Source organism: Panthera pardus, unplaced genomic scaffold (assembly GCF_024362965.1).
Source record: "Panthera pardus isolate Hobbes unplaced genomic scaffold, ASM2436296v1 HiC_scaffold_11, whole genome shotgun sequence".
Taxonomy (NCBI): Eukaryota; Metazoa; Chordata; class Mammalia; order Carnivora; family Felidae; genus Panthera; species Panthera pardus.
This window is the reverse complement of record NW_026526666.1, coordinates 24,129,793-24,152,968: the sequence shown is the minus strand read 5'-3', so window position 1 is coordinate 24,152,968 and position 23,176 is coordinate 24,129,793. Positions and strand designations below refer to the sequence as shown.

The following is a 23,176-nucleotide window of genomic DNA, read 5'->3' as shown; positions in this document are numbered from 1 at the left end:
GAATATACTTTCTTCTCGAGTGCACATGAAACATTCTCCAAGATAGATCACATACTGGGTCACAAAACAGCCCTTCATAAGTATACAAGAATTGAAATCGTACCATGCATACTTTCAGACCACAATGCTATGAAGCTTGAAATCAACCACAGGAAAAAGTCTGGAAAACCTCCAAAAGCATGGAGGTTAAAGAATACCCTACTAAAAAATGAGTGGGTCAACCACGCAATTAGAGAAGAAATTAAAAAATATATGGAAACAAACAAAAATGAAAATACAACAATCCACACACTTTGGGATGCGGTGAAGGCAGTCCTGAGAGGAAAATACATTGCAATCCAGGCCTAGCTCAAGAAACAAGAAAAATCCCAAATACAAAATCTAACAGCACACCTAAAGGAAATAGAAGCAGAACAGCAAAGACAGCCTAACCCAGCAGAAGAAGAGAAATAATAAAGATCAGAGCAGAAATAAACAATATAGAATCTAAAAAAACTTTAGAGCAGATCAGTGAAACCAAGAGTTGGTTTTTTGAAAAAATAAACAAAATGGATAAACCTCTAGCCAGGCTTCTCAAAAAGAAAAGGGAGATGACCCAAATAGATAAAATCATGAATGAAAATGAGATTTTTACTACCAATCCCTCAGAGATACAAGCAATTATCAGGGAATACTATGAAAAATTATATGCCAACAAATTGGACAACCTGGAAGAAATGGACAAATTCCTAAACACCCACACACTTCCAGAACTCAATCAGGAGGAAATAGAAAGCTTGAACAGACCCATAACCAGCGAAGAAATTGAATCAGTTATCAAAAATCTCCCAACAAATAAGAGTCCAGGACCAGATGGCTTCCCAGGGGAGTTCTACCAGACGTTTAAAGCAGAGATAATACCTATCCTTCTCAAGCTATTCCAAAAAATAGAAAGGGAAGGAAAACTTCCAGACTCATTCTATGAAGCCAGTATTACTTTGGTTCCTAAACCAGACAGAGACCCAGTAAAAAAAGAGAACTATAGGCCAATATCCCTGATGAATATGGATGCAAAAATTCTCAATAAGATACTAGCAAATCGAATTCAACAGCTTATACAAAGAATTATTCACCATGATCAAGTGGGATTCATTCCTGGGATGCAGGGCTGGTTCAACATTCGCAAATCAATCAACGTGATACATCACATTAATAAAAGAAAAGATAAGAAACTTATGATCCTATCAATCGAAGCAGAAAAGGCATTTGACAAAATTCAGCAATCTTAATAAAAACCCTCGAGAAAGTCGGGATAGAAGGAACATACTTAAACATCATAAAAGCCATTTATGAAAAGCCCACAGCTAACATCATGCTCAATGGGGAAAAACTGAGAGCTTTTTCCCTGAGATCAGGAACATGACAGGGATGTCCACTCTCACCACTGTTGTTTAACATAGTGTTGGAAGTTCTAGCATCAGCAATCAGACAACAAAAGGAAATCAAAGGCATCAAAATTGGCAAAGATGAAGTTAAGCTTTCAATTTTTGCAGATGACATGATATTATACATGGAAAATCCAATAGGTTCCATCAAAAGTCTGTTAGAACTGATACATGAATTTAGCAAAGTTCCAGGATACAAAATCAATGTACAGAAATCAGTTGCATTCTTATACACTAGTAATGAAGCAACAGAAAGACAAATAAAGACACCGATCCCATTCACAATTGCACCAAGAAGCATAAAATACCTAGGGATAAATAACCAAAGATGTAAAAGATCTGTATGCTGAAAACTATAGAAAGCTTATGAAGGAAATTGAAGAAGATATAAAGAAATGGAAAAACATTCCATGCTCATGGATTGGAAGAATAAATATTGTCAAAATGTCAATACTACCCAAAGCTATCTACACATTCAATGCAATCCCAATCAAAATTGCACCAGCATTATTCTCAAAGCTAGAACAAGCAATCCTAAAATTCATCTGGAACCACAAAAGGCCCCGAATAGCCAAAGTAATTTTGAAGAAGAAGACCAAAGCAGGAGGCATCACAATCCCAGACTTTAGCCTCTACTACAAAGCTGTCATCATCAAGACAGCATGGTATTGGCACAAAAACAGACACATAGACCAATGGAATAGAATAGAAACCCCAGAACTAGACCCACAAACGTATGGCCAACTAATCTTTGACAAAGCAGGAAAGAACATCCAATGGAAAAAAGACAGTCTCTTTAACAATGGTGCTGGGAGAACTGGACAGCAACATGCAGAAGATTGAAACTAGACCACTTTCTCACACCATTCACAAAAATAAACTCAAAATGGATAAAGGACCTGAATGTGAGACAGGAAACCATCAAAACCCTAGAGGAGAAAGCAGGAAAAGACCTCTCTGACCTCAGTTGTAGCAATTTCTTACTTGACACATCCCCAAAGGCAAGGGAATTAAAAGCAAAAATGAACTACTGGGACCTTATGAAGTAAAAAAGCTTCTGCACAGCAAAGGAAACAACCAAAACCAATGGAATAGGAAAAGGTATTTGCAAATGACATATCAGACAAAGGACTAGTATCCAAAATCTATAAAGAGTGCACCAAACTCCACACCTGAGAAACAAATAATCCAGTGAAGAAATGGGCAGAAAACATGAATAGACCCTTCTCTAAAGAAGACATCCGGATGGCCATCAGGCACATGAAAAGATGCTCAATGTCACTCCTCATCAGGGAAATACAAATCAAAACCACACTCAGATATCACCTCACACCAAAATGAGTGGCCAAAATGAACAAGTCAGGAGACTACAGATGCTGGAGAGGATGTGGAGAAATGGGAACCCTCTTGCACTGTTGGTGGGAATGCAAACTGGTGCAGCCACTCTGGAAAACAGTGTGGAGGTTCCTCAAAAAATTAAAAATAGACCTACCCTATGACCCAGCAATAGCACTGCTAGGAATTTACCCAAGGGATACAGGAGTACTGATGCATAGGCGCACTTGTACCCCAATGTTTATAGCAGCACTCTCAACAATAGCCAGATTATGGAAAGAGCCTAAATGCCCATCAACTGATGAATGGATAAAGAAATTGTGGTTTATACACACAATGGAGCACTACGTGGCAACGAGAAAGAATGAAATATGGCCCTTTGTAGCAATGTGGATGGAACTGGAGAGTGTTATGCTAAGTGAAATAAGCCATACAGAGAAAGACAGATACCATATGTTTTCACTCTTATGTGGATCCTGAGAAACTTAACAGAAACCCATGGGGGAGGGGAAGGGAAAAAAAAAGGTTAGAGTGGGAGAGAGCCAAAGCATAAAAACTGAGAACAAACTGAGGGTTGATGGGGGAGGGAGGGCGGGGAGGGTGGGTGATGGGCATTGAGGAGGTCACCTGTTGGGATGAGCACTGGGTGTTGTATGGAAACCAATTTAACAATAAATTTCATATATTGAAAAAAAACCTATTAATCAGTATAACCTGATATACATCTTAGCAAATTTGAGTTTATGAAGACAATAAAACTGTCCTAGGAGTATTATTAGAAAGATGAGTATACTTTATAATTTTTAATTACATATAATTTCATATTATATTTTACCTGATCAACTTGCATGCTTCTTAAATGTTTAGTAAATCAGTAATATATTGGTAAAATATCTTTAAGTAAGAAATAAAGTTAGCATAAATTCATCTGCATTAATCCTAAATAGAAAAAAAATATCTACCATAGTCTGTAATTTATTCCTTTTTTTCTTTTTATTCATCTTTCTTTTTTTTCTTTTTTGGTCAGAAGGTATGATTAGGTAGATACTGTCACAGGTGACTGTGTTGTCTATTGGAGAGACTGAAAACTTTGGAGTTTGATTCCTAGCTTTGTCCCATTCTACCATTTTTATTTTGGGTGAGGTACTTTTTTGTTTTTAGGATTAGTTTCTACATTTGTAAAGTGAGGAAAATAATACCTCCTGTTTAAAATTGTGAAGAGCATTAGTGATCAAGTGTGTCTATTACTCAGCATAGCAAGTGGCACATGATGGATATTACTAATGAATTTAGTCATCATTAATTATTATACCCTGGCTAATAGATATTTGCAACATATAATTCTAAAGGATGTGCACCTGGGCATTAATACTGTTCTCTTTAGTGTGTTTTATTTGATGGGGGGGAGAGGGAAAAAGAGGTTAGCAATTACCAAAAACATGTATTTAGAAAAAGAGGCATGGTATGCTTAATAAATGTGGACAAACTCAATGCTAATTTACATAACTTTGGGACCAGTATCTCTAAGCTTCATTTTTTTTCCTTAGTAGGCAAACCCCTTGAGCCACTTGATGCTTGATAATTAATAACTCAAAGATTCTTTGGCATTCAGTCCTTTTCAGAAGGTAGAAAAAGTGGAGCCTGGGGCTCTGAGAAAAAAGAAAGAGAAATGATACATAACTGAAAAAGCTTACAAGTTTGTGCCAGATAGTCTTGGGAGAGACAATATAAAACGGGGCTTAGAACTGACTCCTAGAAAAATTCACTTATTCATTTTTCCTAATAAATACTAATTGAGTCCCTACCATGCACTAGCTATAATTCTAGGAGGTTGAGATTCAGGAATAAATGAGAAAAAATTAAACAGATATCTACCTTTATGAAACTTATACTCCAGAGAAGGAATACATTTCATGAGACAGGAGATCCTGTCTTTCTAGTTCAGTACTATGTTCTGAAAATAGTGTCCAATAGTTAGTACATATTGTAAAAATATATAGGTAGAATACAATAAAAATAAAGAGATACTTTCAATAGTAGTGAGTATTATTGGGGTTTGGGATGGGGACTACTTTCCACAAGATGTTCAAGGAAGGCCACTGTAAGATGGCACCATTTGGGTTATGCTCAAATTTCTCTTTTATTTCTTTATAAGATTGAATTACATCAATGCCAGAGCATTTGAAATTATCACACACATCTCAACTACTGTGATATGTTTGTTTTGTTTTGTTTCAGTTTGGGTAACTTCTATTACTCTGTCTTTCAACTTCACTGATTCTTCCCTCTGCTATATTCAGTCTCCTGCAAGCCTATCCCATTAATTCTTTATTTCTAACACAGTATTCTTCATTTATTTCCATTGGGATATTTTTAAATACTTTACAACTCTCTGATAAAATTCTACATCTTTTCATGAATGTTTTTCCACTGGATTTTTATTTCACATTCATTACGGTAATTTTAAAGTATCTAATCCCAATTTTATCTCTGGATCTGCTTCTACTGACAACTTGAACGAAAACTCTCTTGACACTGGGTCACATTTTTTCTTCTCATGTCATAATTTTTTATTGTATTCCAGATAGTTTGTATAAAGGAATAGTAGAGACTTATATAAATAATAATTACCCCCAGACAATGATACACCTTTTCTATTATGAGGTTGACAATGTAGGAAGGAGACTGAGTTAATGAAGTGTGTTGTTGAGTCTGGGCTTTGTTGTGGTTAGATTCAGCTTCCCATTGGCTTCAAATGTTTTGATGGCTGAATCAGAACTTTTCTGGGGCACTTGGGTGGCTCAGTCGGTTAAGCATCTGACTTCACCCCAGGTCATGATCTCAGGGTTTGTGAGTTTGAACCCTGCATCGGGCTCCGTGCTGACAGCTTGAAGCCTGGAGCCTCTATAGGCTTCTGTGTCTCCCTCTCTCTCTGCCCCTCCTCTGCTCACACTCTGTCTCTGTCTCTCTCTCTCTAAATAAACATTAAAAAATAATAATAATAATAGATATAGATAGATAGATAGATAGATAGATAGATAGATAGATAGATAGATAGAGCTTTTCTCTTAAGGAGGACTTGGGAATTGGGCCCCAGAAAGACTGCAGAGTCTCTGTATTATGATTAGGCCAGCCACCAACTTCCCAAACCATGGGATATCTTTTGCTGCTTATAGACCGGCTGCTAGCTTTTTGTGCTGCTAGGGAATTTCTTTGCTCTTTTGTCCTCTGTGCTAGCTTTCTGTGCTTCAGAATATCTTTCTGATGAGCTTCCCCTCCTCAAACCTTCAAAAGAGCCACTGCAGTACAACTGGCAAAGGCCTAGAATGCTTTGCAGCCCAAGCATTCAGCATGGTGCTGCCCTATAATGGGAGACAGTTGTGCTTCCCTTGGAGAGGATCTCTCTCAGGCTGCCTCAGCCCCTATCTGGTAGGCTCCTCAATGAAATAACATGGGAAAGAGTTGGTTGCTAAAGGCTGACAAGGTCTGTGTCTGGGTTCCTTGTATTCTCACCTATCAGACCACTCCAAACACATCTATTAAATATTCTTTAAAACTTTCCTACTTTGTCTATGATCACTTCCCTTCCCTCTCACCATTCCTGCAGGGAGCAAAGCAGTCATGTGTTTCTTCTCTCCTAAAAGGAGCTTATCTTTTACGTTCTGGAATTTAGTTCATTTAGGTTAATTTGTATCCTCAGATATCTGGTAGGTTTTTAAAAGCCCAATTTTGCAGTTTATTGGACTTGTCCTGGTTGTTAGGGTAGGAGTGGTGATTTCTCTGGTTTTCTACATCTGAAGGAGAAACAGAAGTCCTGCCTGAATTTCAAAGTAACCATCAACCATATTGCAACGATCCTGGCTGAGTCTGAGTTGGGAAGGTTTTGGAAGGTGTTAAGCAGAGACAAAGGCAACACATCTGAGTCAAAATATGACATAAAACCCTGCAGTTAAATAGTAGGTATGAAAGTATATGAAATGTGAAGTATTTCATGCACAATTACAGTCTAGGTAATGATAAGAATTATTGTTATGTAGTGTTATATGTCATTGTGTTGATTTCCACCCTGTTTCCAACAATTCATTAAAAAACTGATCACACACATAGCTTTTCCTATTTGTAAATGTGCTCACTTCCTATATTAAGGCACCATCCTCCATACCTTGTAACCCAACAGCCATAACTAAATTTACAATTTAAACTAAATCAAACAGAAACAGTCACTGATAATTTTAATATTGGGGGTTTAAAGGACACATTATGAAAAAATTAAAATGCAAAAGGCAGCACAAAGTTAAATTAAATTATTTATTATGGAAAGATTAGTCAATCTAGTTATTTCCCTAAATTTTGCATGAATAAATTATGACACAAAATTTCCTTTTGGGTGATCAGTATATAGATCAGAAACTCCCCAAAGAAGCTGTATTAATAAAGTTAACTCATTCCTTATTAATGCTCCAGGCATTTTAACAACATGCAAAGTGAAATATCCACCTCAAAAATGACTTTAATGGTAAGTTATTTCTTTGCTTCATGTACACAATGGATAATTAGTTCAGGAAAAAAATCTCAAAGGAAGAAAAAATAGCCAACTGTGAAATTCACAAATACTTTTCTTGGATTGGGTACAAATGCTATTCAGGCCGATACCAGGGATGCATAAATTCTTTCTATCCTATTTACAATCCAGTCTTGATTAGTTAGGAGCTCATTTTCCAGTTTGTGAATTATCTAGGTCTTTGATTCTTCTCTTCCCTCTGGCTGATTACCTTTCCTATTTCTCTGCTCATTAGCACCTCCACTAGAAGGGGATGAAAACCCAGGTGAAAAGAAAAAGTGAATCACACATGAACATTTTTAAGTACTCTGAAGCTTGACTTTTTAAAAAAAAATAATTTTCCTATTGTAAATGTATGTCAGATGTTCTGTTATCAATTTAAAATTCTACCACTTATAGTCTGAAACAAAATTCCTCGAGAAATTACTTCTCTTCATCTGGCTATCAGAATCTAGTATAAAATGAGGATGATATTCATACCTTCCTTTCAAAGTCATTCTGAGATCAACTCAGAGAAATAGAAGTTCGTGTCCTATAAATAGCTATACAAAAGTTATTATGTTTTGAATTCCTAAAATCCCTTTTTCAATTCTTGCTTCTTGTACTTCCCTTAAGATTTGGGGCTTGCCTAGGGAAAAGGCTCATTACCAAAAGATGTTTTTCTTTTTCTTTTTCTTCTGTTCTTTTTTTTTAACCTTCCCTTTTAACTCTAACATGATTATGAAATGTACTCTTGATACAAAACTAGAAGATACTGGTAAAAATATCATTGTATCCTTATTGATGAAATCCATTAATTGGTTCTTCATCATCTGCTATTGAAATGGATAACCACAAGTTGCCTATATATATATATATATCCGTACTAAAATGGTGCTCATTCTAATGTATATTTTCATAACTTTAGTTTGTAAAATGAAGACAAATCCCACAGAATACAATTTTCAGTAATTTGGAGGGTTCATTGTACATATTTATTCTATCAAAGTTTACCTCATTTGTGATATTTTAAAAATGGTTTCCCTGGTGATTAAGTTAGTTGTCCAAGGCCTCTGTGACTATTCTCCTTTTATATGGTTTACAATTAATTAGATCTTATTTGTGGGTCTCAGATACAACCTTAAATTCTGCTTAAATGGAATCAATTATCCAAACATAAATAATGGTTACAAAAATAAAAACAGTCATTAAAGTACAGTATACAAACCTTTAAAAACAAAACTAAATTAGTGTGTGTGTGTGTGTGTGTGTGTGAGCGCATGTGTGTGTGTTTGAACTATCTTAAAGAATAAAGAATGCTTTCAAGTAAATGTCTACAAGACCTAAGGGGAAAATATGAAAATAGTTCCTTGTGAATAATAAACCTCTAGAATATGCCTTGTAGGGTACAATGTAAAAGAATAAGATGCCTAGTGGTAAAAAAAAAGAAGCTGGGGGGGAAATGTTGTCTATGAGTAAGCTCCCATCTGCCCAAAAGTCAACTAGGATAAGTAGTTTGTAACAAAGCAAATGAAAAAACAATTGTAGTATCTTATATTAAATAAAAACCTTTATATTACCTTCTATTTTTAAGCTCTCATAAAACAGTTGTGCTTTTTTCTGTTTTTAAATGGACCCTTTAAGTTAAAAACAGACATATTTCAGAGACTTACAGGGATGGGTGGAGGGGAAGTAGAAGGTTTTACCCTATCCTTTCTCTTTCCTGGTTTCCCAAGTATTTTAAAAGAAGAATGCATCAGAGTTGAGTTCTCCACAAAAACATTATATTGACTGATGAAAGATTACTAAATTGATATTAAGAAAGTAAGTGAACCCACTGAACAGAACTCTTCACCTATCTGAGTATGGACTTGGTTTAATTTTATGGTTATATAGCAAACATATACAATTTATAAATTGTTCCCATTGCCTCTCTAATGAACAAGTCATAATAATAAGAGCCTAATTCAGTGCACCATCACCATCCCCAGGGTCTCTTTCAACATGGTTCAGTGTGTTTCCTGCCATACTTCCAAATGGAGAAGACAGTATTGTTATCCAAAAGGCAGCCTGACAACTTACAAAGTAAAGGCGAGTTTGAGAAAAAAGTATGTTGTAGGCAATTAATGCCTGTATATTGTGACTATTTAAAAAGCTTTGATAAATTTTATTATCCCACAAAACAACAGCTTAAAAATCAATCCAATATTTCTTTTTTTTCTTAATATGATATAAGGTCACTTTTAACCTGTTAATTCCTGTGATTCAATATCAAAGTGAATGCGACCAAAATGCGAGACACTTTTGTAAAGGGTAATAATTGACTGATGGCTCTGGCAATGGGGTAGAGATTGAAGCTCTCAGTGACAAGGGTTTAGCCATTCAGCTAAACCTTGAATTAATTTCCAGGACACATTCCATGAAAAGTGCCATATAATTTTAAACTGAACCTATTTTTTAAACAGATTTATTGAAGTATAATTTTATATATGATATATATATTCTATATAGGTTATATATATTATTTGTGCTATATTCTATATAATTATATGCTATATATATACATAAATTATGTGTTATATATGTATAATTTATTATATGTTATATAAAGTATAACAAAATATTGTACACATTTAAAGCATATGATTTTATGAGATTTAACATGTGTATGCATACTGGTTTTTTAAAAATTTTTTTGACGTTTTTATTTATTTTTGAGAGAAAGAGAAAGAGAGAGAGAGAGAGCATGTAAGCAGGGAAGGGGCAGAGAAAAAGGGAGACACAGAATCTGAAGTAGGCTCCAGGCTCTGAGCTGTCAGCACAGAGCTTGATGTGGGGCTCGAACCCATGAATTGTGAGATCATGACCTGAGCTGAAATTGGACGCTTAACCAACTGAGCCACGTAGGCACCCCATCATATGTATGTACTTTGAAACCATCATCACAATCAAGATAATGAACATGTTTATTATGTTTATTCACGCCTCAGGTATAGGAGTTCCTGTACCTCCAAATCCTTGCTAACATTCGGTATGATCAGTCTTTTAAATTTTAGACATTCTAATAGGTGTATATCTCATTATGATTTTAATTTGCATTTCTATAATGACTAATGATGTTGAGCACATTTTCATGTGCTTATTTATCATTCATAATCTTTTTTGTTGAAGTACCTGCTCGAGGGGTGCCTTGGTGGCTCAGTCAGTTAAGCGTCCGACTTCAGCTCAGGTCACGATCTCGCGGTCCGTGAGTTCGAGCCCTGCCTCGGGCTCTGGGCTGATGGCTCAGAGCCTGGAGGCTGCTTCCTATTCTGTGTCTTCCTCTCTCTCTGCCCCTCCCCCATTCATGCTCTGTCTCTCTCTGTCTCAAAAATAAATAAAACGTTAAAAAAAATTTGAAGTATCTGCTCAAATTTTTTTGGTCAAAGTGCAGAGGGTTGTTTGCTTTTTTACTGTTGGGTTTTGAAAGTTCTTTAAACATCGTGGATATAAACAAATATTCTGGATATAAGCACTTCAACAGATATGTGATTTGTAAATATTTTCTTACATTCTGGTTTGTATTTTCACTTTCTTAACAATAGGTTTAGAAGCGCAAAACTTTCTAATTTGGGTAAATCACATCATTTTTTTTTCTTTGAAGCACCGTGCTTTTGGTATATATCTAAGAAATATTTGCCTAACCTAAGATCACAAGAACTTTCACCTATGTTTTCTTTAAGAAGTTTTATAGTTTTAGGTTTTTCATTTAGGCCTATGACTATTTTGAATTAATTTTTATATATCATGTCAGATATGAGTGAACACTTACTTTTTTGAATATGGATACCAATTTTACTAGCATCATTTGTTATATATCGTTATATTTTGTCCACTGAATTTCTTTTTTGCAACTTTGACAAAGTCAGTTGTTCACACAACTGACGTGTGAGTTGTTTTCGGGCTTGCTATCCTCCTTTAATCTATTGGTATATTTATCTTTATGCCAGTATCTTGATTCTTGCAATTTTAAAATAAGCCTTGAAATCAGAAAGTGTTAGACTTCTAAATTGGTTCTTTTTGAATGATTTTGGCTACTGTAAGTCCTTTGCACTTACACAGGGATTTCAGAATCAGCTTGTCAAATTCTACCAAAAAAAGTAATGCTAACATTTTGATTACGACTGCATTTTATCTTTACACCAGTATGGCACACTTGACATCTTAACAATGCTAACTCTTCCAATCATTGTAGAGCCTCCCATTTATTTAGGTCTTCTTTAATTTCTATTAGCAGGATTTTGTAGTTTTCAGGATGCATGTCTTTCACATCTTTGTCAGATTTATCCCAATTTCATGTGTTTGCTGCTTAATTTTAATACAATATGATATATTTACTTCAGTTTCCAGTTGTCTATTGCCAGCATATAAAAAGTATAATTGACTTTTATAAGTTGATCTTGTATCTTGCAACTCTGCTAATAAATTCATTTATTATTAAAAAAATTTTTTTAGTATTTATTTTTGAAGGAAAGAGAGACAGAGTGTGAGCAGGGAAAGGGCAAAGAGAGAGGGAGACACAGGCTCCAGGCTCCGAGCTGTCAGCGCAGAGCCCGACACATGGCTTGAACTCACATACCATGAGATCATGACCCAGGCGCCCCTAAACTCATTTATTATTTAAAGTAGAATTTTGACAGGCCATGACCAGGATTAGGTGAATTAGGCAATCTCCAGAGGTGCATAATTTAAGGGATTACAAGAAAAGTTGGTAATGAAGATAAACACTATTTTAATGCATATTTTAAGAAAAATATGAAAACAACAGCCTATAAGGTAGCTTCCTGGTTTTGTAAATAAAGTGGTTTTTATTGGCACATTTAATCATATTTTCTACATAAACAATCATATCCTCTGTGAATAAAGTTTCACTTTTTCCTTTGAAATCTGTATATCTTTTTGTTGTTTTCACTCTTTTATTTAAACAAATAAACTCTAGCAGAAATGTGGAATAGAAGTGGAGAGAGCAGATATCCTTATCTTATTTCTCTTGGGAAGAAAATATTCAGTCTTTCACCATTAACTAGGATGTTAGCTGTAGGTTTTTGTTTGTTTTGTTTAATGGTTCTCACCAGGTTAAGGAATTACCTCTCTATTCTTAGTTTGCTGAAATTTCTTTTAAATTAAAAACAGATTTTTGGATTTCTTCAAATGTTTTTTGTTTGGTTTATGGAGATAATTATATAATTTATGTTGTTCTCATTGTTATTATTTAGTTTGTAATTTATGTGAATTACAATATTCTCAAATGTTAAACCTACTTAGAATTCTTGGAATAAACCTCAATTGGTCATGATGAGGTCATTATATTCTTTATATATTATTGAATTCTATTTGTTAAAATTTGTTTAGAACTTTTGCATCTATGTTCATGAAGGACAACGGTCTATACTCTTCTTTTCTTGTCCTGTCCTTGTGTAATTGTAATAAGGTGTTGGCACCATAGATTTAGTTGGGAAGTATTCCCCCTGTCTTACTTTTCTGAAAGTGTGTGTGTAGAACTGGCATTATTCTTTCTTTTTTTTTAACTAACAATCAATTTATTAAAAAGGTCGATTTAAGCATCTGCTATGGTGACTTCCACCTCAACTCCTGGCTCAATACTGATGGAAGTAATCTGTCTAACAATCTCAGAAGGACTGTGCAAATCAATGAGTAGATCGTTGATCCTCATCTTTAAAACGATCCCAAGTCTTAGAACTTTTACCACAAGGAGTTTTCTTGTAGTGATTCTCAGTCTTGGCAGGCATCCGAAATGGTCCTTTCACTTTGAGATTCTTTTCCTTTGTGCCTCTGATCAAGTCAGCACATACATTCTCCAAAGATTTCACATTGCGGCTGGTTAGAGTAATTCTAATCTGGTGAATGGCCACCTCTGATTCCCCTGGTGTCTTCGGGCCATGGCTTCCTGACTGACTTATTCCTCAGCAAGAGAGAACAGCAGTGAGTTGGGAGCAGGGGCAGAGCCTGCAAAGCTCCGCTCTAGCTGTGACCATGTCTTCCTCAAAGAGCTGGAATCATTCTTTCTTAAAGGGTTGGTGGAATCTACTCAGGAAGCCATCTGGGTCTGTAGTTTTCTTCATGGAAATGTTTTGACCTATAAATTCAATTTCTTTAACATTATTGCTTCTTGACTAAGCTTTGATAGTTTTCATCTTTCAAAAGATCTGTCCAGTTTATTTGCATAAAATCATTTATAATATTCTATAATTTTTCTTTAATATCCATAGAATCTGCAGTGGTGCTACTTCTTTCATTCCCTATATTGATAATTTGTGTTTCTTGTCTCCTTTTTCTTCAGTCTGTCTGTTTTATTAATTTTGGCTGTCTTCTTAAGCAATCAGCTTTACTTTCCTTGATATTCTCTATTTTGAGAGAGAATACTGTTTTCTAACTTACCAATTTCCTCCACTGATCTTCATTATATCCCTTATTTGAGTTTAGTTTATTCTTCTTTTTCTACATACCTTGAATGAACTGAATTCTTTAAAATTATTGATACTTCTTTTGTGGCACAGAATACGGTCTATTTTAATAAATGTTATGGACATATTTGAAAAGATAGTGTATTCTGTTACCACTGGATGGCATGTCCTATTAATGTCAGTCAGATAGGTTGATAGCATTTTTCAAATCTTGAATGACCTCCCTTCATTGTTTTATTAATGATTTATAGGTAGGTATAGAAATAAACTGTGATTCTGAGTTTTTCTATTGCTCCTTGCTGTTCTATTAGTTTTTGCTTCATGTTATCTTAAAATTTTGTTACTAGGTGCATAAACTTAAGGATTGCTATCACCTGTGGATGAACTGACCATTTCATTATAATAAAATGCTCCCTTTTTGTCCCTGGCAATATTCTTTGCTTTGACATCTACTTTGTTTTTTTTATTAATATTATAAGATTTTATTTGATTAGAGTTAGCATGGTACATCTTTTTCCATTGCTTCAATTTTCTCCTTTTTGTGTCTTTATATTTAAAATTATTTTTCTTGTAAGCAGTATATACACAGTAGAGTCATGCTTTTTCTTCCAATCCGAAAATCTCTGTCTTTTAATTGGGAATGTTTCAACCACTTACATTTCGTATGATTATTGATATGGTTAGGTTTTACTCTATCATCTTACTACATGGTTTCTATTTGTGTCATCTCTTCTTTAGTATGTTTCTCTTTTTCTGCCTTCTTTTGGCTTAAGTACTCTGTATGATTCTATTTTATAACTCTACTGTTGCTTTTTAGCTATAATTCAGATGCATTATTTTATTAGTTGTTTAGAGCTTCAATTGTACATAGTTATCACAGTCTACCTTCAAGTGATATAAAACTTTACATAATTTGTTAGAAGCTTACATTAGTATAATTCATTTTCTTCCTCACAACTCTTGTACTTTATTGTCATTTTTACCTTTATATATTTTATAAACCACACAGTCTTATATTTTTGTTTAAACAAACAATTCTCTTCTAAAGTGAATTAAATAAGAAGAAACAAAATCATATATTTACATATGTAGTTACAAATCCTGGTATTCTTCCTTTCTTTGTGTAGATCCATATTTCAACCTAGCAGCATTTTACATTCTGTCTAAAACAGTTTTTAAACATTTCTTGTGGTGCTGATCTCCTGATGATGATTTTATTTTGGCTTTTCGTGTTTGAAAAAGTATTTATTTCACCTGTATTTTTGAAAGATATATTGTTGAATTTTGCAGTCTACATTAACAGTTGTTGACCTTTTATTTTCTTTCAGCACTTGAAAGTTGTTGTCTTCTAGCATGCATTGTTTCTGACAACAAATCAAAACAGTGACTTTTATATTTGTTCTTCTGTAAAGAATATGCTTTTTTCTCTGATTTCAAAATTGTTTCTTTATCATTGGCTCAACTAATTTAATTATGATGTACTCCTTGGTATAATTTTCTTCATGTTTCTTATGCCTGGAGTTCAAGTTTCTTGTTTTTTACTTGTTTGTTTTGCAGGTGGAAAGGCTTATAGCTTTATGCAAAACTGGGAATTGGAGCCATTTTGTTTCTTCAAACTTTGAAAACTCCAGTATATATCAAGCCACATGAAGTTGTCCCTAGCTCACAAATGGTATATTTACTCCCCACTCTCCAACCACCCCCCATGCATTTTAATTTGGATAGTTTTTACTGCTATTATCTTCAAGGTGACTAATCATTTCTTCTGCAGTGCCTAATACGGTGTTATTAGTTACCAGTGTATTTTTCATCTTATTCATTGTAGTTTTCATTCTGGAAGTCTGATTGCATTTTTTGTTTTGTTTTGATTTTTATTTTTAAAAATTTTTTAATGTTTACTTATTTTTGAGAGAGAGAGGTGGGGGGGAGGGGCAGAGAGAGAGGGAAATACAGAATCCAAAGCAAGCTCCAGGCTCCAAGCTATCAGCACAGAGCCGACAAGGGGCTCAAATCCACAAACTGTGAGATCATGACCTGAGCTGAAGTTGGATGCTTAACCGACTGAGCCACCCAGGTGTCCCACATGATAGGTAATTTTTAGTTGAATGCCAGACACTGTGAATTTTATCTTATTTGGTCCTAGATATTTTTGTATACCTATATTCTTGAGGTTTGTTCTGAGTTTCAGGTTACTTGGAAATATTTTGATCCTTTCAGATCTGGCTTTTAAGGGTTGTTGGGCATGACTAAAGCAGTGCTAAGCCTATGGCTAATTGTGAATCATGGGGTTTTCCAGTCTGGCTGGCAGGAAGAGTCATTATTCCCAGATCCTTTTATGAATTGAGTACTAGTTCCTCTAATCCATTCAGAAAGTTCTTTCTGCAGTCTCTTGTAATTTACTCATATGCATGAGCTGATGTACTCTGTTGAACACTCAAGAGGGACCTTCTGCAGGTCGCTGGAGTACTCCCTGCATGCAGCTCTCTGCTTTCTGGTGTTCTATCTTGTGAATTCTAGCCACCTTGGTTTCTCTGGACTTTCAGCTTTGTCTCCTCAACTCAGAGAGACTTCTGGGTTCTTCTTCCTGTAATGTGGCCTGGAAACATTCTAGAGCATTGGCAGAGCTCATTCCTTTGTTTTCCATCTCTCAGTGACCACTATCTTTATCGACTGTTGTTCCAGGTCTTAAACACTGCTGTTTCATATATTTTATACCTTATTTTATGTTGCTGTTTCAGGTGGGATGGTAAATCCAGTCCCCATTACTCCATCTAAACTGTAGCTAATGTTTTCTTTTAAGGAACTAGGAACATCCTATTCAAAAAAAAAGAAAAAAAAATACTTGGCTACATGAAGCCAGAAACTAATCACAGAACTATGAGCTTCATTATGCATTCTGATTCATTTTGGCTACTCTTGTTTGTAGAATTAAACACATTTTAATTTTTCTCTTTCTATGCTGATACTAATAACTGCCATTATTTAAGTCTTGTTTTAATTGGAAACTAAGTCAAAAGAATGAGTGATATTAAAGCACAGAAGTATAACAAATAAAACACTGAATAAAGATCAGAAGACTTTACATTCTATATTACATATAATAAATTCAAGATTATAAGTATCACTAAAAAGCATATTTAGTGAGCTAGTTTTTAATTTTTTAGTTGGTAATTATTTCTAAAATAGTGACTTGTATATGCACTGTTAGTTCACAAATGCTTTGCAAATCAACTGGCAATATACTTCAAGAGCTATAAATAGGCTGTTACCTTTGACTTGCCAAATCCCCCTCTCAGAATATTTCATGAAAACTAATTATTACTTTAAAAAGGAATAAAAGCTAAATGCATAAAGGTATCCTATGCAATATTATTTACAGTGGTGAATAACTTCAATGTGCCAAACAAGATACATATAATATCTCATTTAATCTTTACAACAACCTCTGGGAATAGTTCTTGTTATCACACAGATGAGGAAGCAGACTCTGAGAGCATCAATAAACAGCAAGTCAGAGTTGATGCTGAGATTCAAATCTATTCTGACTTTAAACCTCATACCATTAGCTCTTAGACTCTATCAACTCTAGAAAGTGAAAACAGAGATTTGTTAGGATAACTAGACATGGACTGTTTTACATCAATCCACCCTAACTTTTTAAATTTCCACTATTATTATGATTAATTTTTATTTTACTTTTTTGTACACTAGATAGATCTTTTAAAAAATCAATAAAGTAATGTCAGCAGGTAACTGTCCTGGATTTTAGTAAAAGAGGGAGGTTGGGAAGTATCTGTATTCTCTAGAATTCATGAACGATGTTAGAAAATCACTACTTAAGGTCTGGTGTAAAGAAAGAAGGAGTTTCCTGGGGATATACTAGACTTCCCTTCAATATTTGCTCCAGCAGTTTCCTAATTTATTTAAAATAAATCAACATGGGAATGTGTAGAAATTGACAGAAACAGAGAATTGACAAGTTCAAAAAATTCCAGAGGGAACAAAGAAGGAATCCCTCCAGTGCAGGGATGCTTACATTTCTGTTGGTGAATATCCTTTTCAGAACATGAGGGGGAAAGAGCAAAGGTGATGTTTATGCTTTATAAGCTCTGTATTAAGAAAGCAATGGTTTAATAAAAAATGAAAGCAAAAGTTAACAACCCTATACTGGTCATCATTGGCCTGAAACATATATATTGTAGTTTTATCTGTTACTAAATTTTATTCTTCTAAACAGATTGAGAGGGGATAACAAAATCCTCATATTTCTAATGAGTAAGACTTAGTTATAAATAATCCAAAGAAAAGAAAGCCTGCTTCTGCTGAGTCAGCCTTTGTGGTGCCTATAGGAAGACTGCAGCAGTTATGGGGTGATGAATACCCACTGAATAAGCAGTAAGCATCCTCCTTGTTTAGAGGACACCTAGATCTGACTCAATCCCTTGACTCCCTATTTTCAAATACAGAACTTAAGATGGGACCAGGTAACAGTTCAAACCAAGGTCCACATTGAGTCACCGACATTGTACTCTAAAGTCAGCTATAAAATGTCTTGAGCTGGGACTAATGACAAAATAATGGTTGGCTGATAACAGACTTCTTTCTTTGTCTAATAAAAAGATTTTGCTTTCCTTTTTGAGAGTCTGTGGTTAAGAGAGCTCAATATAATTGACCTATCTGAGTGGGTGGGTAAAGGAGAACTGAAATGACATATTACTCTTAATTCCTCAGGTTCTTTAGTGCCAAGTGAAATACCTCTTCAAGGTGTAATGGAAAGATTTCCAGCCCCAATGACTTCACTTACTAGCCGTGTGACACAGTGCCCTGTGCAATGCCATATTTATAAAAGTCAGTCTCCTCATCTATAAAATGAGGAAAAACTCTGCTTCACAGATATATAAAGCCCTAAGTACAGGCCCTGGCACATATAAAAGGCTCTTGAGCTCTGATACAGGACTTTTATAAATATGTAATGATATATGTCAATGGTCATGAATGATACTGGTTTTATATGCAGTAGGATTAATTGAACTTTATAAAAAATATGCACACACACCACATACATATATACATATGTATACACACACATACACACACACACACACACATTCACACTCACACAAATGGATATTCACTGTATCCATCCCAGAATTTCTGAAATGACTAAACTAGGACAGAGCCTAACCATAAATACCTTTTCTGAAGTTCCACAAGAGATTCTAATATGCAACCAGAGCTGAGAAGCACTGGGCAAAGGTTCTTAATCTGAGGTCCATAGAATTCTTGATAGAATACAGGAAATTCGTGAACTAGGATGGAGAAAAACTTAGACCTTTATTTTTATTTTCTTTATTTTCACTAACCTCCTGCTGTAATTTAGCATTTCCTCAGGAATGCAACAAACCATAGTAGGGCTATCGATAACCTGGGACTTTGCACCAACAGAAGCCACAGAAAATCACCTTCAAGTTGCTTCAGATATCTCAAGGTGTCACTGATGGTCACCATTATGTTAAAATTCCAGTAGTTACTACATCCGCCACTAGATTGTGTTTTAGTGACTTATTAAAGAGTAACGTGCATTACTATACTGTATTTGTAAAAATATATTGAGCATTCATTTTCATACAATAGGAATCCTTTGCAAACTGTTGAATTGGGTTTTACACATTCAAAAACATTCTGAAGAAAGGCTGTTAGGCTTTGGTAGGGTGTGTAAGGAGTCCAGGACACACACACGGGGTTCAGAATTCTGTATTTAGAGGCTAATTGGTCAGGAAAGCACTTTCAGGAATGCTGATGAAGAGCAACTTGTTTGGAATCATTTTGAACTTAATGTGTGCAATGCTGATTTCTCAGTAATGAACTGAGGAAGGGTTTCAGTAGAGTGAGGTGTATTGTAATTGAAGTATATTTACATATCAATTGTTCTTCCTTTATTAATTTCTCTAACAAAGCCATCACTCCCTTTTCTATCTTCACCAGCTAATTCGCTGCTGAATCCCTATCTTTTGCCTAACTCTTACTTTAGCTGCCACAAATGATAGAAAATGTCAGTCTTTGTTTGCTAATTCAGTGCATTCAGACAAAATGCAGCATGTATTTTTTTGGTTAAAAAAAATTGCGAAGCTTAAAATATATGGTTTCTAAGGCTTTTGCAGTGAGAATGAAAGGATTCACTTAAAATTGATTTCTGTAAGCCCTAATTATACAGTACATTTCATAATAAGCATTGCAAAATCTCAGCTTAGGAACAAAAAAACTCTTAGTAATAAACTGTCACTACAATCATCAGTGTGCCAAATTTAATTCACAGATAAATAAAAAGGAACCTTGAAAGCCGGGCAGAAGTCTAGTATAAAGTGTAGGCTTTGGTATAACTCTGTGCTAGTTAAGGAACAAGCCTTTACAATATATTTCAGGGGTCTCAATGCCTTTCTAGTCAAGGTGTTCTTCCAGCTGTCTCCTCCAGTTCATGGTCAACTGGTGTCTACTCTCTCTGGAAAGAAAGATACTAGCTGCTGCTACTATCAGCTGACCTACATCCCTTCTCCACAACCCTCAGGACAATTTCTTTTTCAGAAAAGTTACCTCTTGCTTAGAAGCTGCCACACTGGGTTGAATTACCCGATCCCTGTCATCAAAGGTGGCAGCCACGCACTTGAGAATGATGTGGGAAAACTCCAGTGAGAGTGATAATTAAACTTGGAAAATGAAGGGTCACCTTCTTTCGTTCAGCTCATTGGGTTTGGCATCAGAGTAATTCCAAAACAGTGGGGGATATTCTACTCGCAGCATGGCAATATCTAGGTGCAACACATTATTTCTCTGGGTTCAAATGGGAATGCCATTTTAATTGTATTTAAAATGTTATCGTTGATATGGAGGATAAAAGTGTTAGAAATTAGTTCTAAGGATATAGAAAAGAATAATGAGTATAATCTCAATGGTGAAAGAATTAGAAACAAGAAAAGCAGGCATTGTTTTCTCAGAAGGAAAAAGCATATAGGAGGAGAAAATTGTTTCCAGGGAAATTTTGAAAAGAACATTTAAATGTGCTTCTTCTTTCTACTTGACTGTGGAATCACAAAGCAAGAGTTTCATCTCAGCTTTCTCGTCTACTTACTGTCATTTCTTGGAGGCCACTGTATAATATCTCACTCCTGCCCAAAAGAGAGTAGAGTTTGAGACAAGCCAATGGCAGGAGTTCTCTTCCAGGAAAAGGGATTTTTTTTTCAGATACTATGGCTTATCTAAATACTATAGAAGCAATGTCTGGGGAAATTATATTTCATCCTCTTATGTTGCATTAAAAAGTAATACTGAAATTTTAAAGGCCTGAAATGATACTGCACTTTGTGCACTAGAGAACACTATAATTAGACAGGAGCACAGATGCTAAAAGCAAGTTTCAAGTTCAAATTTTGGCTTCACCATGTAGAATAGTCCCCCTTTATCTATGAGGGATACATTGCAAGACCTCCAGTGGTTACCTGAAACCATGGATAGCACTGAACCCTTTATAAACCACGCTTTTTCCTATATATACATACCTATGATAAAGTTTAGTTTTTAAATTAGGCACAATAAGAAATTAGCAACAAAAGCTAAGAATAAAATAGAACAGTTATAACAACACACTGTAATAAAAGTTATGTGCATATGGCCTCTCTCTCTCTCTCAATATTATACTGTATTCACTCTCCTTCTCATGATGATGTGAGATGATAAAATGCCTATGTGATGAGATAAAGTGAGGTGAATAACATAAGCACTGTGACAAAGCTTAAAACAACTACTGACCTTCCAACATCAGAAGGAGGATCATCTGCTTTCAGACTGGGTTGACTCCTGGTAACTAAAACCATGGAAACTGAAAGGGGAACCAAGGAATAGCTGTGCAACCCTGGGCATGTAATGTTACTTCTTTGTTTCCTATCAGTTTCCTCTCTGTGAAATGGGGAAAGTAATAGTACCTATCTTATAAGATTATTTAAAGATTGAGTATTAAAATACATAAGGCATTTATAACAATACCAACCACAGTTTAATATTATAAGAGCTCACACTTATTATTTTTGCTATTATTTTACGGTTGTTCAGTACCTAGTATAATACTTAAAATCTGTAGATGGTGTTTAAAAACACATTAATAATTCTTCTTATACTTGACCCACTTTTTGTACCTGTCTTTCTGAGAAAAGATTCCCACAAGATTTTGGCCCTTTGAAAAAACAAATAGCTCAACATAATTGTTTACTAGAGTTAATTGCATAATGTGAACATAGAGTATTTGCAACATCAATTTCAGAAAGTGAAAAATTCCTAAAGAACAGAATCTACAGATATCATATGGGTATTGATAGTTCCCTTTATATATGAAGGTTTGACTTGAGGATGATTAATTTTATTCTATGTGTGTATATTTTGTTTCAAGGTAAGAGAGCTTTGAACCAATCAGAATACTCTAAAACAACAACAACTTAATGGGTTAGGCAAGAGAATGAAATAGAAAGTCCCTTTATAAGATTTTCGAATTTATCAGTTTGCGGGAAAACATCCACAAATTTCATTAGATTTTAAAATATCTATCATTAGAGTACTTAAAACATTCCAATTCATCTTTGAATCTTTTCTACAACACAAAGACACACATTGTCCAAACCTCAACTTCCATTCATCACCAGCTCTGAGACAGAAAATGATGAGGGGCAGGGAGGCAGAAAATTGTGTGTGTGTGTGTGTGTGTGTGTGTGTGTGTGTGTGTGTGTTGTGTGTATGCATATGTGTATCAGAGTGAGAGAGGGGGAAAAAGAATAAATGAATTAAGAACAACTCTAACCATCTACTGAAGAGAAAATACTACCTATAGGTTAAAAAACTATTGGCGACATATAAAAATCCATAAAGAAATGAAATACATGTAATCTTTGTGCACAGTACTTTTAAAGAAAGGGCTTTATAAAAGATAGTGACTCATTTAGTATAAAGGTATTAAAATTATTTGGTAAATTATTTCCCACTGAAAAAACATAAATAAACTATATAAGAAGATATTCTGCTTCTGCCTCAGGTTTATATTTAAAATGATTTATAGCCTGCAATTTCTTCCTAAGGTCATCACCTTCATAAATACTAGCTACATACAGTGAAAACCAAGTCAATAAAATGAGGATTTCATTTCTCTTCCTCTGCTTATGTAGATACTTCTTCCATCTGCATGGCACCCATTTATAACAAAGCCTCACATTGTGTGGATTTTTATGAGTTCTTGAGCTTTTCTTTCTTTTTTATCTTTCTATGCATCAGCAAAGCAACTGGCAGATTCTTTAATAAAATATATTATACACATTAATATTTATAAGCCTATGAATTGGATGTTTAAATAAACATTCACCAACTTATGCCAATTC

The 23,176-nt window shown here is 34.8% G+C and overlaps 1 protein-coding gene and 1 pseudogene across 1 annotated transcript in view; both read right to left on the bottom strand.

The window, feature by feature from the left end:
• DPYD (dihydropyrimidine dehydrogenase) overlaps positions 1–23,176 on the bottom strand; it is an 850,732-nt gene that overhangs the window by 315,831 nt on the left and 511,725 nt on the right. The window lies entirely within an intron of this gene.
• On the bottom strand, positions 12,864–19,271 carry LOC109271832 (40S ribosomal protein S20-like; annotated as a pseudogene).